Genomic DNA, 14,202 nt, shown 5'->3' on the forward strand with positions numbered 1-14,202 from the left:
ATATAGGTGCAGATGAGAAGTAAATAGGAAAATACATACCCACACTTCACACAGTGTCTGGCCAAAACTAAGAACCGGATAAATACCACTTGTTACACTATTCTCCCCTTCAGAGGGGTCTTACTGGATCAGTCAATATGAGCAAGGAAGCCTCCAATTCTGAAGTTTTTGTCTAGCTTTTCTAGTACGGAAAAAAAATATTAATATTTTTGTCTGCTCACTCTGGGCCAGGCAAGAGTTAGGTGCTATATTTGCCCCACTGCCTTTGCTGACATTTGTAACTTTTCTAGGCGTGATACCATGAACTTGGAATGAATCCCAATGGGGAAATCTACTTGTTTGTTTTTAATTTTTTATTTTGTACAGCTGATTAACAGTGTTGTGATAATTTCAGGTGAACATCGAAGGGACTCAGCCAGACATATATTTGTATCCATTCTCCCGCAAACTCCCCTTCCATCCAGCTGCCATCTAACACTGAGCAGAGTGCCATGTCCTATGCAGTAGGTCCTTGCTGGCTACCCATTCTGAATATAAAATCTGCTTGGTTTTTAGTAACTGTACAGAGATGGTTCAATTTGGGATCTTGAGTCTAAGATATTCAGGTCTCCATAATATTATAACTGGAGAAGCAGCAGAAGTGTCTTCTTAATTGGCTCAGTATAAATGCTAATTTAGTTCAGTAACTATCCCAAAGTCCAGTCTCCAGTCTGCCATATTGGTTGGGCGAGCAAGAGAGAGCACAGTGGAATGGGGATGGCTTAGGGCAATCCTATATGGTAACTATGGTAGAGAGCATAAGACCTCCTCCATAAAGAGGTCCATGTCCTAACCCTTAATATGTGAGAATGTGCTATCTTACATAGCAAATGGGACTCTGAAGATGTAATACAGTATTAAAATGAGAAGGTTATCCTGGATTATCCTGGTTGGCCCAATATAATCACAAGGGTCATTCTAAGAGGGAAGAAGGGGTTTTAGAGTCATAGAATAAGATGTGAAGATGGAAACTGTGGTGAAAGAGAGTAAGAGACTGGGATTCAGATATAAATGCTGCTGATGGTTTGGAACACAGAGGAAAGTGAAAAGTGAAAGTGAAGTTGCTCAGTCGTGTTCGACTCTTTGAGACCCCATGGACTGTAGCCTACCAGGCTCCTTTGTCCATTGAATTTTCCAGGCAAGAATACTGGAGTGGGTTGCCATTCCCTTCTCCAGGGGATCTTCCCAACCCAGGGATTGAACCCGGGTCTCCCACATTGCCGGCAGACGCTTTACCGTCTGAGCCACCAGGGAAGTAGAGGAAGAAGTCATAAAGCCAGGGAATGCAGGCAACCTCTAGAATCTAGAAAAAGAGAGGAAACAGATTCTCCTCTAGAGCCTGCTCAAGGAACTCAGTCCTGCTGACATCTTGGTTTTAGCCCAGTGCAACCCATTTTAAACTGAGCTCTGCAACTATGAGATAACTCATTTGCATTGTTTTAAGCTACTTAGGGCTTCCTTGGTGGGAAATCTGCCTGCAATGCAGGAGACCCAGGTTTTATCCCTGGGTCAGGAAGATCCCCTGGAGAGGGGAAGGCTATTCTTGCCTGGAGAATTTCATGGACAGAGGAGGCTGGTGGGCTACAGTCCATGGGGTAACAAAGAGTCGGACATGACTGAGCAGCTAACACTTTCACTTACTAGTTTCAAGCTACTTAATTTGTGCTTATCTGTTAAAGAAGCCTTAGGAAACTAACTCAGGAACCCTTAAAAGTCAGGGACATAGAGTCATAACCATGGTGGAAATCTACCTACCCAGACACTGCCTTCTAATAATTTTGTAAATACAGAACACAGCTAAGGAGAAAAGAAACAAAAGGTTTCAGAACCATTCAAACAGATGGTATTTATAAACTAAACAAAAGGCCCCAAACTTTCATGGTGCCAGAGACTATGCAAAGTTATTTTAACAAAACTTCCACGAACTTGGCGTGTCACAAATGAGAAGCATCAAATAGAAGGAGTGGGAAGAGTTGTTGGGGGGCAGGAATTTGGCAGTAGTGGAAGGCAGAACAGTTCTGAGCCTCACAGCCAGGCAAGATGTGAGGGATGCAGAGAGCTCACTGGTGTAGGAACAACCACGGGCCCTGCCCTGACGGGAGCATCAGTATGCTACACATTTTTAAAAATCACATCGAGTCGCCCTGACATATACACGCTACCATGTTTAAATAGCTAGCTAGTGGGAAGATGCTGTATAGCACAGGGAGCTCAGCTCAGTGCTCTACGATAACCCAGAGGGGTGGGACTGGGGGTGGAGGGTGGGACGGAGGCTCAAGAAGGAGGGGATAAATGTATACATATAGCTGATTCGTGCTGTTGTACAGCAGAAACTAACACAGCACTGTAAAGCAGCTATGCTCCAATTTTAAAAGAATTTAAATGAGAAAATGATGATGAAAAATAACATAAATGCTGTCTTTGAAAATCCAAGGGGAAAAAATAGGTTTAGAATGCTCAGGTACTCAAGAAAAAACTGAGTATACTCTATAAACACCTTACCCTTCCCCCCGCAAAAAAAGGGCTAAATTACATTTAAAAAATTTTCTTGAAAGTTTGAACTCTAATTAAGCAAAAATCCATCCTCAGGGTCTAGTTTGGGTGACTTTTCAGTTATACACAGACATGCAAGCATATGTATACAGATATGCAATAAGGACTTTAAATGTCTGTTTATGCTTGGGTTTCGGAAAACTTGAGAGAAGAAAGTTGACAGACTGCAAAAAAAGAGAGGGATGGGGATTTACAGACATGTTGCTTTGGTTCATACACTGTACTTGATACTTTGCATTTGTTAACTTCACCTACTTCTCATGAATTATCTATAAAGCTGCTGCCACTTTCCTAGGGTCCTTACATAAATTGCCCCAGCCCACGATCCCTAAGAGTGGCCCACTAGGGCTTAAACTTAGGTCTTGACTTTAAGATCTAAATGAATCTTCCACTCCATTGTAGAGCTAAAAATATTACCCTTTAACAATATCCCAGAAATAGTCCAATGAGTAAAATGGTAAATTTCTGCCTGGGCTTAGCAGGTGTGTGGAAGCCTCTCTCCTGGCTCATCTTTATGCACAGAATTCCCTGAGACTTGAAAGAAGCCAGGGACATCCAACCAACTTATTTTGCACATGAGAGAACTGAGGCCAGATGTGACTCTGACACCTAGGGTCACATGGTTAATTAGAACAGGGAATGAAACCCAGGATTTCTGTCGTCCAATACTAACCAGGGTTATCTCCCATCACTCCTCAAAATGGGGCATGTATAAGGGGCAGAGTTTTGAGGACTCACATGGGCTTCCATGGAAAGGTAAGAGACACTCCCCTTCATGGAAGTGAACTTCAAGAGGCTCCAAACCTCAGTCTTTTGGATTGACCCCTCTCCTTCTCAGACTTGGGCTGGAGAGGAGGAGGGAATTAGGGTCCACGCATTCGTGGCTTTGCCATGTGCTTTCATTCAGTGGGGGACAGGAATCCACAGACAGCCTGCCCTTATGGGAAGCACTTGTTTGCCTAGAGGGGTCTTTTCCCTTTGAACTTCTCTGGGGATTCCACATGTCAGAGAGAACTGATCAAAATAGTAAGCGGGGACCCTGACAAGGATTTCCAAAATTGCACACAGATGTTTCTGTTTCGGAGAATTGGAAACACACATCTTTCTTGGATTGCTATAGCAACAGGGAACAGACAAAACAATGCTTTGCAGGAAGCCATCCCGTGGGGACTGATAACAATTTGAGGGAGCGGAGCTGGGGGGCTGGAGAGTCTGGGCCAACATGTGCAGAGGCTGGGAATCCCATTGCCATGGAACGTGGAGCTCATGTTCTAATGGAAACCACCAGTCTCTAGGGCGCGCTCCCCTCGGTCTGAGCCCCGAAGTGCGAATGTGAAAATGGGAAAGGCAGGAGGCCAGAAGGGAGGCCTGGGCTGAAAACGCTGCCTTTTTGGCTCAGCCTCCGCTCGCCCAAACCAATCCTCCAGATCCAGACCAGTGGAGTACAACAATTGACATGTTCACAGCACTTCACCATTTGCAAAACATTTTTCCGATTTTATCATCAGAGTTGCTCATTTTGCCATTTCCATTCAATGAATGGATAACTAGGGCTCAGAGACAGATCTAGAGTTAGGACTTTAATTTGAACTCTTCTGGTTCAAAAATGCTTGACACAGACCAAGCCCCATAAATCAGAGAGCCCCTCAGGCACTCTCTTGTTCTTGTGAAGTTTTAACTTTCCTCCTACTTTGCCTGTTAGACTTCAACCTGCCTCTGAGTAGCAAACTGAAGCAAGTGAAAGAGACTGATCTTTATTTCTGAACTGTCAAGTGGGAAAACAAGAGACTGCAAAGTCCAGGGCCATGCAGTTAGCCAGAATTTGGAAGCGATTGATAAAATCTAATTTATCTCAATAGCTAAAGAATCTTTACAGATCTTCATCTCATTCTCTAATGACAAATGATGTTTAAGCCACATCCCCAACAAAAGGTTGCTCAGTGACAGCTGGAACCCTGGTTAAATTTTTTTTAATGAATTAATTTATTTTCATTGGAGGCTAATTACTTTACAATATTGTAGTGGTTTTTGCCATACATTGACATGAATATGGTCATGTCAACCAGGTATACATCCCTGGTTGATTTTGAATAAAGTGCTTAAACTGATCACTTGATAAAAGCTGCTGCTGCTGCTGCTGCTAAGTCGCTTCAGTCATGTCCGACTCTGCGACCCCATAGATGGCAGCCCACCAGGCTCCCCCGTCCCTGGGATTCTCCAGGCAAGAACACTGGAGTGGGTTGCCATTTCCTTCTCCAATGCATGAAAGTGAAAAGTCAAAGTGAAGTCGCTCAGTCGTGTCCAACTCTTAGCGACCCCATGGACTGCAGCCTACTAGGCTCCTCCATCCATGGGAGTTTCCAGGCAAGAGTACCAGAGTGGGGTGCCGTTGCCTTCTCTGTGATAAAAGCTAGTTGTGCCATTGTGACCGTGTTTTTGACATCATGGCATTAACCAGTGTGTTTTTCTCCATACGATTTTACATCAAGGGCCTTCCTAGTGACTCAAATAGTAAAAAAAATCTGCCTGCAATGCAGGAGACCCAAATTCAATCCCTGGGTTGGGAGGATCCCTTGGAGAAGGGAATGGCTACCCACTCCAGTTTTCTTGCCTGTGAAATCCCAAGGACAGAGGAGCTTAGCAGGCTACAGTCCTGCTTTCTGGGGTTTCTAGGCTGCAGTCTGGTTTCTAGACTGTAGACCCCAGTCTATAGTCCTGGGGTTTCAAAGAGTCAGACACAACTGAGTGACCAACACTCTCATTTTCACTTTCATGGTATTTATACAAAACAAGGGGTTAACTGAAGAAGTTGCTTTGAGGACTGAAGTGACCAGTCCAAGGGTCTGGCCATCCCAAGAACTGAGGAATAAAATGTCCCTGCATGCCTTGCCTCTGCAGCCTTCTAAATGCCACTAAGGAACAATGACAATTAGGATAACTTTTAGCAGGGGCATAAGAAGATTATCAAAGCTTAGATTGCACCTCATGACTTAAAATAGCACCGTCATATTACATTTATACAGTATGATGGTTCAAAGGCATTTTAGTTTCTCTATTCCTATTGCGAACCCTGCTATCAACACAGCAATAGCAATACTATGGATAATGCTTCACATATATTTATAATGAGGATTTGTTTTGTGCTCCATAAATACATTTTCTTCAGTCTTGCAGTAATCCTGAGAGCTGAATGCTTCCTTCTTCATTTAAGAGAAAGTAAGCTGAAGCCATGAGAAGTAAGATTTGTCTTAGTTCACAGGCAGTGAGACTCAGAGCAAGGACTTGAATTCATATTTGTTTGAATTCAAGGCCATGCTCTTGTTACTTCAGAACTGCACATGGAGGCAATATTACAAATGGCATTTTTAAAGGAAGAAGCTGCCTGATAGTTTCTTATAAATCAACTAAGTAGCTGGAGGTCAAACATAAAAGAGGATGTAAAAGAGAGAAGTAACTACATCAGGTTGGTGTGAAAAGAAGAAAAAGATAGCAGGACTAGATCAGAGTCTTTTGGCTGCTTTGTTTTATTTTGGTTTTGTTCTTTAAATATATTCTAGTTACTATTAGTTTTTCCAGAGTGTCAATGTTAAAGAAAAGTGTTTTGATTATTAACTAAGCTACATATTTTGTTCTCTGGGGCAATTACAAAGTAGATTATTATAATAAAGATTGTCTCCAACTAAACAGTGGTTGAAGAAGGTTAGATTGCCTTTAACCCAGGGCTTCCATTTACTTAGCAGCATTACTGTTCTGTTTAATATACCTATTAACATTCCATGGAAAGAGTCTTCTCAGGAAGTCATTCTGGGGACCCACATATTACATCATGGAAAAGCTTCCGCCAAGTTTGCCAAGGGGCCCTAGTATAGACAAAGGATTCTAAAGACACCATATAAATCTTTTCAAACTTGTCTTTAACCAGCCACTGGTGTCCAGGAAGCTCAAGCATTAGGACTGTTTCCCATTTCTCTCAGGCAAGTCAAATGGTATTTCCATCAGAAACAGCAGAAATTTTACTTCCAAACTACAAGTGATTCACATGAAGAGCCCATGACACCACCAAGGGAAGGATGACACTGGTTAGAGTTTCTAGGGTGTAAGCATTTGAATCCTAGGGCCAGAACTGTGGGTGCAGGCCCTTGTGTCTTTCTGCATTGCATCTTATTGTCCTTGAGTCTTTCGTTGCACATTCCTGCCAGCTGGCCATGATTAAATCTCAGATGTTGACAGGCAACAAGTGAAACAATTATTGCAGCATGAGTATTCTGAGAACTTGATGGGTGGGGATTAGAGGGGCAACGTGGTAGGGTGCAGCAATTTGGGCTGACAAAGACATTTATGGATTTAAAAATGCCAGATGGACTCCCAGATGGAGGGTTTGGACTTTGCAGTTGGGTCTGGCGGATGTGAGACTTCCCAAGGTCCCAGGACTAGTAAGGATGAGTTCATCCTTTACTCTAAATCAAGCTGTGTACTGCTGGCTTGGAGCATCCACTGTGAAGCCAGGGACAGGAGGGAGGTCCTCACTCAAGGTCAAAATAGAAGTCAAAGCCAGCTTTCGAGTTAAAATGGGGAAAAGACCAGAGCTGGTTCTCAGAAGATTGAGGTGCTATTATTTTTTTAATGTTAGTTTGTCTTTGACTTTGGCCAATGCAAGCTCAAATTCAACACACATTTATAGAATGTTGACTGGTGTCAGGGACTGTAGAGGCTATCAAGATGAAGAAAGCATATTGCTCAGATTCTGGGGATCACATTATAGTGGGAGGGAAAAGTAAAGATATGATTATTGCACAAAATAAAAACTATAAACTCTTTATTAACTACAGTAACTTAATCAACTAAAACAGGTATGAGAAACTAGAGGTGGTGTCTGAGCTAATCATTAAAAGATTTTGGCAAGTAGAGTAATTCGGGACAAGGGAAGGACAAAATCAAAATCACAGAGGCTTGGGATTGACATTTATATACTATTGATACAATATGTAAAACAGATAATTAATGAGGACATCCTGTATAGCATAGGGAGCTCAGTGCTCTGCAGTGACCTAGATAGGGAAGAAATCCAAAAAAGAATGGATACATGTATACATATGACTGATTCACTTTGCTGTACAGTAGAAAATAATATAACATTGTAAAGCAACTATATGCCAATAAAAATTAATTAAAATAAATTTGTTACATTAGCTCAGGTGACAAAATCAGTTTCTTACAGTGAAAATAAAACCAAGCACCAAGACTGGGACATAGCCTCTAACCATAGGACTAAAACTTGAAGGTAGAGTGTTAAGGTTCTGATCACATTCAATAAGAAGTGAGCAGGAATTTTGTGGGTGGCACGAATGTGATAATAAGGGGAGCCTCTGGGACTTTTTGAATAATTCATATTAAATTTTAGGAAAACAACAATATATTTCATATATCTGGACTCTGACATGCATGTCAAAAAATCATAAATTTTTGTCACTTTAATGAATGGTGGGGCCTTAGCCAGGTCACATTCCCTCTCCAGACTTCAGTCTGGTGTAAGAAGCTTTAGACTTTGGTATCCTCAGGCCAAAATCAACACAGTGGAACCTCCACAGTGGTCATGGAAATAAAGAAGTGAGTGGCTCCCTTCTTCTCCACTTGGAATCGTGCCCTCAGACATCAGGACAAAAAGAAATCTATAAAGCACTATAGGTCACCTGGCATACACATTGGTTAAATTCGGAGAGCCAGCTCTGTGCTGGCTGTACTCTTGTGGGCAGTGCTGGTTTGGAGGGCGATGCCATGGTTCTCATACCAAGCCTCGCTGAGTTCTGGCCAGACACCATTCTGGTAGCATCCTTTCATGACGCTGGTGAGAAACAGGACTTGTATTTCAGCTGTCCCTTGGAGACAGGCTTTCACTTCAAGGCTGCATGCCCATTTTCCATCTATGGGCTAAAAACTATTAGTAAATGTTAATTGGAAATTAGTGGGGGTGTTTACAACACAATCTTCAAAAGGAAGGGATTTGTGTGCAGTTCCTTAAATGGCATCCTGTGTTAAGGATTAGCCAGTATTTTGAAGAACATCAGTGTTTGACTGGTCCTTTCAAGAATAAGAATGATAATACCCCATTTACAGAGACTCAATAGCAAGTTAAATCCATAAACTTCCAAAGAGATTCTCAATCACTGGAATTTTAATTTTCAGAATTTCATATGAAACCATTGCATTTGGAAAACTCGAGATATTGCTAAGTATAGCAATGTGCGTGGGTGCGTGCTAAGTTGCTTTAGTCATGTCCAACTCTGTGCAAGACACTATGGACTGTAGCCCACCAGGATCCTCTGTCCATGGGATTCTCCAGGCAGGAATCCTGGATAGGGTTGCCATGTCATCCTCCAGGGGATCTTCCTGACTCAGTGACTGAGCCTGCATCTCTTAATTCTCCTGTATTGGTAGATGGGTTTTTTTTTTTTACCACTAACACCACCTGGGAAGCCCCCAAGTATAGCAACACATGTGCCTAAACACTGTTTCAGACTGGAGTGAATCCTTCTTTCCTCCACCCTTAGGTTGAATCCCAGACTATCTTGAAAGTTTGGTACTTACACTAGGATTCAAAGAATAAGTGGGATTTGTGCAGTTAGAAATTTTCCAGGACAGTACACATAATAAAAGAACAAGCAGGTTCAAAGATGAGGATGAATGGCATTTATGAGTAGAGTATGGAAGAGATAGAAAACATTATGTAGACTAATTTAACTAAAATCACAAATCCTGTGCAAAGGCTATGAGCTTACTGTGAGCTCCTAATTCAAATTTCATAAACAATAGAGTGAGTGGCTTTACTTTTATTTCACCTTCTTTAAAGCTCTTCCATAATTATTAATCAGCTAATTCTCACAGTGAGTTAATTTAACGAGGTGAGTAGTATCATGCCCCTAGTAAAGAGGGCCATACATCGTTCAGAGAGATGAGGATTTACGTCCAGAAGCTAAGAGGTAGGAGTGATGAAGTTAGGACAAGCACCCAAGCCTTTGGTTTCCAGGTGCTTGGTCTTTTCAAAAGGCAAGTAGCCATTGCAATTTCGGGTTTCAATCATTTAACTCCACTCCCAATGTAAACAAAGGTTTCAAAAAGCAACACAAAAACACCACAGAGAGATCCTGGTAAAATATGCCCAGTGCTTTTCTGTATGCACACACACTGTTTCTTTAGAGATAGTAAAAGAAGAAAAAAAAATGATTATAGCCTCCAGCAAAGCCTTCTCTAAGGCCACCTGAATTTTCAGAATGACTCTTGTTATTCTGATGTGACATTTATAAAAAGTTATAAAATTTTATCAGAGGAAATGCTCCTACTTGCGTTCAAAGACCACCCCTTAATAGTTTCCATTTTAAGAAAATATACAAGACAGCTCTGAGCATTGGGATCCTGAAATATATGATGATGGAAGATGATTTTGCATTTTTGGTGCTCTTTAAATTGTGTTCATAACTCCCCTCTCTGAGAATATTGCTTGACAAGCCCTACCTCTCACAGAACAAATAACCCTGTGAAGTAACAGGGCTCGTCTTCCAAAGAAAATGAACAGAAATCATCCCAAACAAACCATCCTGGAATTTTTTTTTTTCCTTGAAGAACACCTAATCCCTAGAGTAGGTCAGATTTGGTGTAATTTTGTTAGTTGTTTTCATATGTTCCTAGGCATGCTTGGCAAGGGCTTTTAGATACTCCACGAGTACTTTTTAATCAACATCTAATATTCCAGAGGCTCCTGAAAACTAGCATTACTTTGATTGGGACATACACATTCCCTGTACTTCGGAATGTTGTTGAGAAGAAAGAAGTACCCTGGAGCACTTCCCTGAGAGTAAACCTTTAGCATAAGTACTGCCTGATTGAAAAATTGTAGAATCACTTATTTTGCCAAATGCTAACACAAGGAAAATGTTAAAGAATATAGGAATCACGGTTTAGAGTAATAGCAGCCAGGAGAGTCAAATGCACCAAATAAATCCAAAATTTTTGATCACTTTAACTTATTCTATTCACAATTATTAATTATCTACTAGTTGGTTCAATATCTAACTGAGTCCTAGAAATAGTGTAATAAAAATGTCAGGTGAATCTTTGTCATGAAATTTTCAATCTAGTGGCCCAACCCAATCTAGGAATCTCTTCTGCAGTAATTATAATATGGAGAGAACCTACAACTGCTTAGATATTTCTAAAGATGAAGGTCTAGCACTTATCAAAATTTTCAAGACATAACCGACCCTTAATAACGTGTCTCTCATTCATTGAAATCTACTAAATACCACTCGTAAGCACTTCGTTGTATGTCCCATTCCACTGATTTCAATCCTCAAACAATGCTGTAAGATGAGAATTCATTGACCTTTCTTTGTTTGTTTTTTCAAATGGGGAAATTAAGATTCTGAAAAAAAAAAAAGTAGTAAATACAAATTACTGAGGTAAAGAATCAAAGTTCCACAATGAAACAATTCTAACTGGGAATATAAAATGAAAATAATGGCACTTACATTGTTTTTAAAAGAGGCTAGTGCTGTTTTATAAATAGTAAATAACAGAACTGAATCACTTTGTAAATACAAGTTTACGAATTTATCTGTATCAAACTTCCATGAATATTTTATTTGAAGCATGGCTTGGCCCTCTTGAATTAAGTAGCTGTTTCTTCATCAGACAGATTAATGCTACTTTCTACCCATATTAAGTAACATATAGTGAATTCCTTTCCTAGTTTTCACATGATCTAAAATGACCTGGTTTATTTACCCATTTATCTGATTTGTGTATTCTTTTCCACCTCCTGCAAACACACAAAACAGGAAAGCTCCATGAGTTCAAGCATTTTGATTGTGTCCTGTTCTGCAGTGAACTTCCTGTCCTACACCAGAGTCTGGCTTCTGTAGATGTTCAATAAATAACTTTCAAGCTTTCTTCAAGAAAGCATTATATATGTACATGCTATATTTGTGTACTGATGAGATATTTATCACTATAGCTTCAGTTTCTACATGGCAAGGGCCATATCTCAATCATCTCTGAATCTCCAGTACTCAGCACAGGGCCAGCCTCGAGTAGCCTCAATCAGTTTATATTTGGTAATGAAGGAGCCATCCCGGAGAGGGTCTATCTTTCCAGCATATCTGAGAATACAGGTAGAGAGAATCAAGCTGTCAGTGAGCACACAGGCAGAAGTATGGTGAGGAAGCTGGAGCAGAACACAGAGAAACATAAAACATAATAAAGGAGATTGAGGTGGCTGTAATCACCTAATGTAATTCAGTTCTTCTCACCCAGACTTATCTCAGGGCTTTGGAAACTATGCTTGGGCTCCAGTCATTTTCAGTAAATTACTTTAGCACTAGAATTCAACAGACTCAAGCAACTTCCTCCTTTTTCAACTCATCTGATCTCCACATTATTGAACAATGATTTCTCTGGATCTTGGTCATTCATTGTGACTTTGTACTTTGTTTTTTGCTGTTTAGTTGTTCAGTTCAGTCGCTCAGTCATGTCTGACTCTTTGCGACCCCATGAACCACAGCACGCCAGGCCTCCCTGTCCATCACCAACTCCTGGAGTTCACCCAAACTCATGTGCATCCAGTCAGTGATGCCATCCAGCCATCTCATCCTCTGTCATCCCCTTCTCCTCCTGCCCCCAATCCCTCCCAGCATCAGGGTCTTTTCCAATGAGTCAACTCTTCGCATGAGGTGGCCAAAGTACTGGAGCTTCAGCTTTAGCATCATTCCTTCCAAAGAACACCCAGGGCTGATCTCCTTTAGAATGGACTGGTTGGATCTCCTTGCAGTCCAAGGGACTCTCAAGAGTCTTCTCCAGCACCACAGTTCAAAAGCATCAATTCTTTGGTGCTCAGCTTTCTTCACAGTCCAACTCTCACATCCATACATGACCACTGGAAAAACCATAGCCTTGACTAGACAGACCTTTGTTGGCAAAGTAATGTCTCTGCTTTTCAATATGCTATCTGGGTTGGTCATAACTTCTCTTCCAAGGAGTAAGTGTCTTTTAATTTCATGGCTGCAATCACCATCTGCCATGATTTTGGAGCCCCAAAAAATAAAGTCTGACATTGTTTCCCCATCTATTTCCCATGAAGTGATAGGACCAGATGCCATGATCTTTGTTTTCTGAATGTTGAGCTTTAAGCCAACTTTAGTTCCTCTTCACTTTCTGCCATAAGGGTGGTGTCATCTGCATATCTGAGGTTATTGATATTTCTCCCGGCAATCTTGATTCCAGCTTGTGCTTCCTCCAGCCCAGTGTTTCTCATGATGTACTCTGCATATAAGTTAAATAAGCAGAGTGACAGTATACAGCCTTGACGTACTCCTTTTCCTATTTGGAACCAGTCTGTTATTCCATGTCCAGTTCTAACTGTTGCTTCCTGACCTGCATATAGATTTCTCAAGAGGCAGGTCAGGTGGTCTGGTATTCCCATCTTTTTCACAATTTTCTACAGTTTATTGTGATCCACACAGTTAAGTCATGTCTTACTCTTTTGTGACACCATGGACTGTAACCTGCCAGCCTCCTCTATCCATGGGATTTTCCAACAAGAATGCTGGAGTGGCTTGCCATTTCCTTCTCCAGGGGATCTTCCAGACCCAGGGATTGAACCTATGTCTCATGCATTGCAGGCAGATTTTTACTGAGCCACCAGGGAAGACCTGATTTTTTTCTTAAGCCCCTATAAATTTCTGATACAATTGTGGCTCAGATATTGGAAGGGACTTTCTGTCCTTCAGAGTGCCAGAGGACTTGAGATGATTCCCTGACAGTACCATAGCCTCTGAAAGCCCAGAACTCTTGTCATAGTCTCTGCCAGTTCTGGGGGATTAATTCTTCTGTCGGGTATCCCTGCATCCCCATGTGAGGTATCCTGCTGCACATCTGGTTTGAAAAACAAATCTTAGCCATTTTGTGAGTCCTTTGGAAGACTCTTCCCATATAAATGCATTAGTAAATATTGGAATATATTTTGAAGATTTTGTAGAGACCTGTGGGACATCATCAAGTATACCAATTTATGTATAATGTGAATCCTAGAAGAAGAGGGGAGAAATGAATAGAAAGAATATTTGAAGGACTAAGAGCTGAAAATTTCCCAAATCTATACATTCAAGAATCTCAACAATCCCCAAGAAGGGAAAACACAAAGAGATCCACACTGAGACACAATAAAACTATCAAAAGACAAAGAGACGATCTTGAAAGCAGCATGAGAGAAGTGAATCGTTATGTTCAAGGGGTTCACAGTAAGATTAACAAATAATATCTCAGAAAATAGCAAAAAGCGGAAGACAGTGGGCTGACATAATCAAGGTGTTAAAAAAAAAAAAAAAAAGCACTGCTAACCAAGAATTCCATATCCAGTAAAAACCACTCTAATTAAAAGTTAAAGGAGAAGTTAAGACACTTCCAGATAAACAAAAGCTAAGCACATTTTTCAGTAGGAGATCCTCTCTGCAAGAAATCAAAAGGGAGTTCTTCAGGTGAAAATGAAGAGATCATTGACAGTAACTCAATAAAAGAAATAAAGAGCCTTGAAAAAAGGTAACTACATGTATAAATATGTAA

This window comes from Bubalus bubalis, chromosome 3, assembly GCF_019923935.1.
Source record: "Bubalus bubalis isolate 160015118507 breed Murrah chromosome 3, NDDB_SH_1, whole genome shotgun sequence".
In the NCBI taxonomy this organism is placed as follows: Eukaryota; Metazoa; Chordata; class Mammalia; order Artiodactyla; family Bovidae; genus Bubalus; species Bubalus bubalis.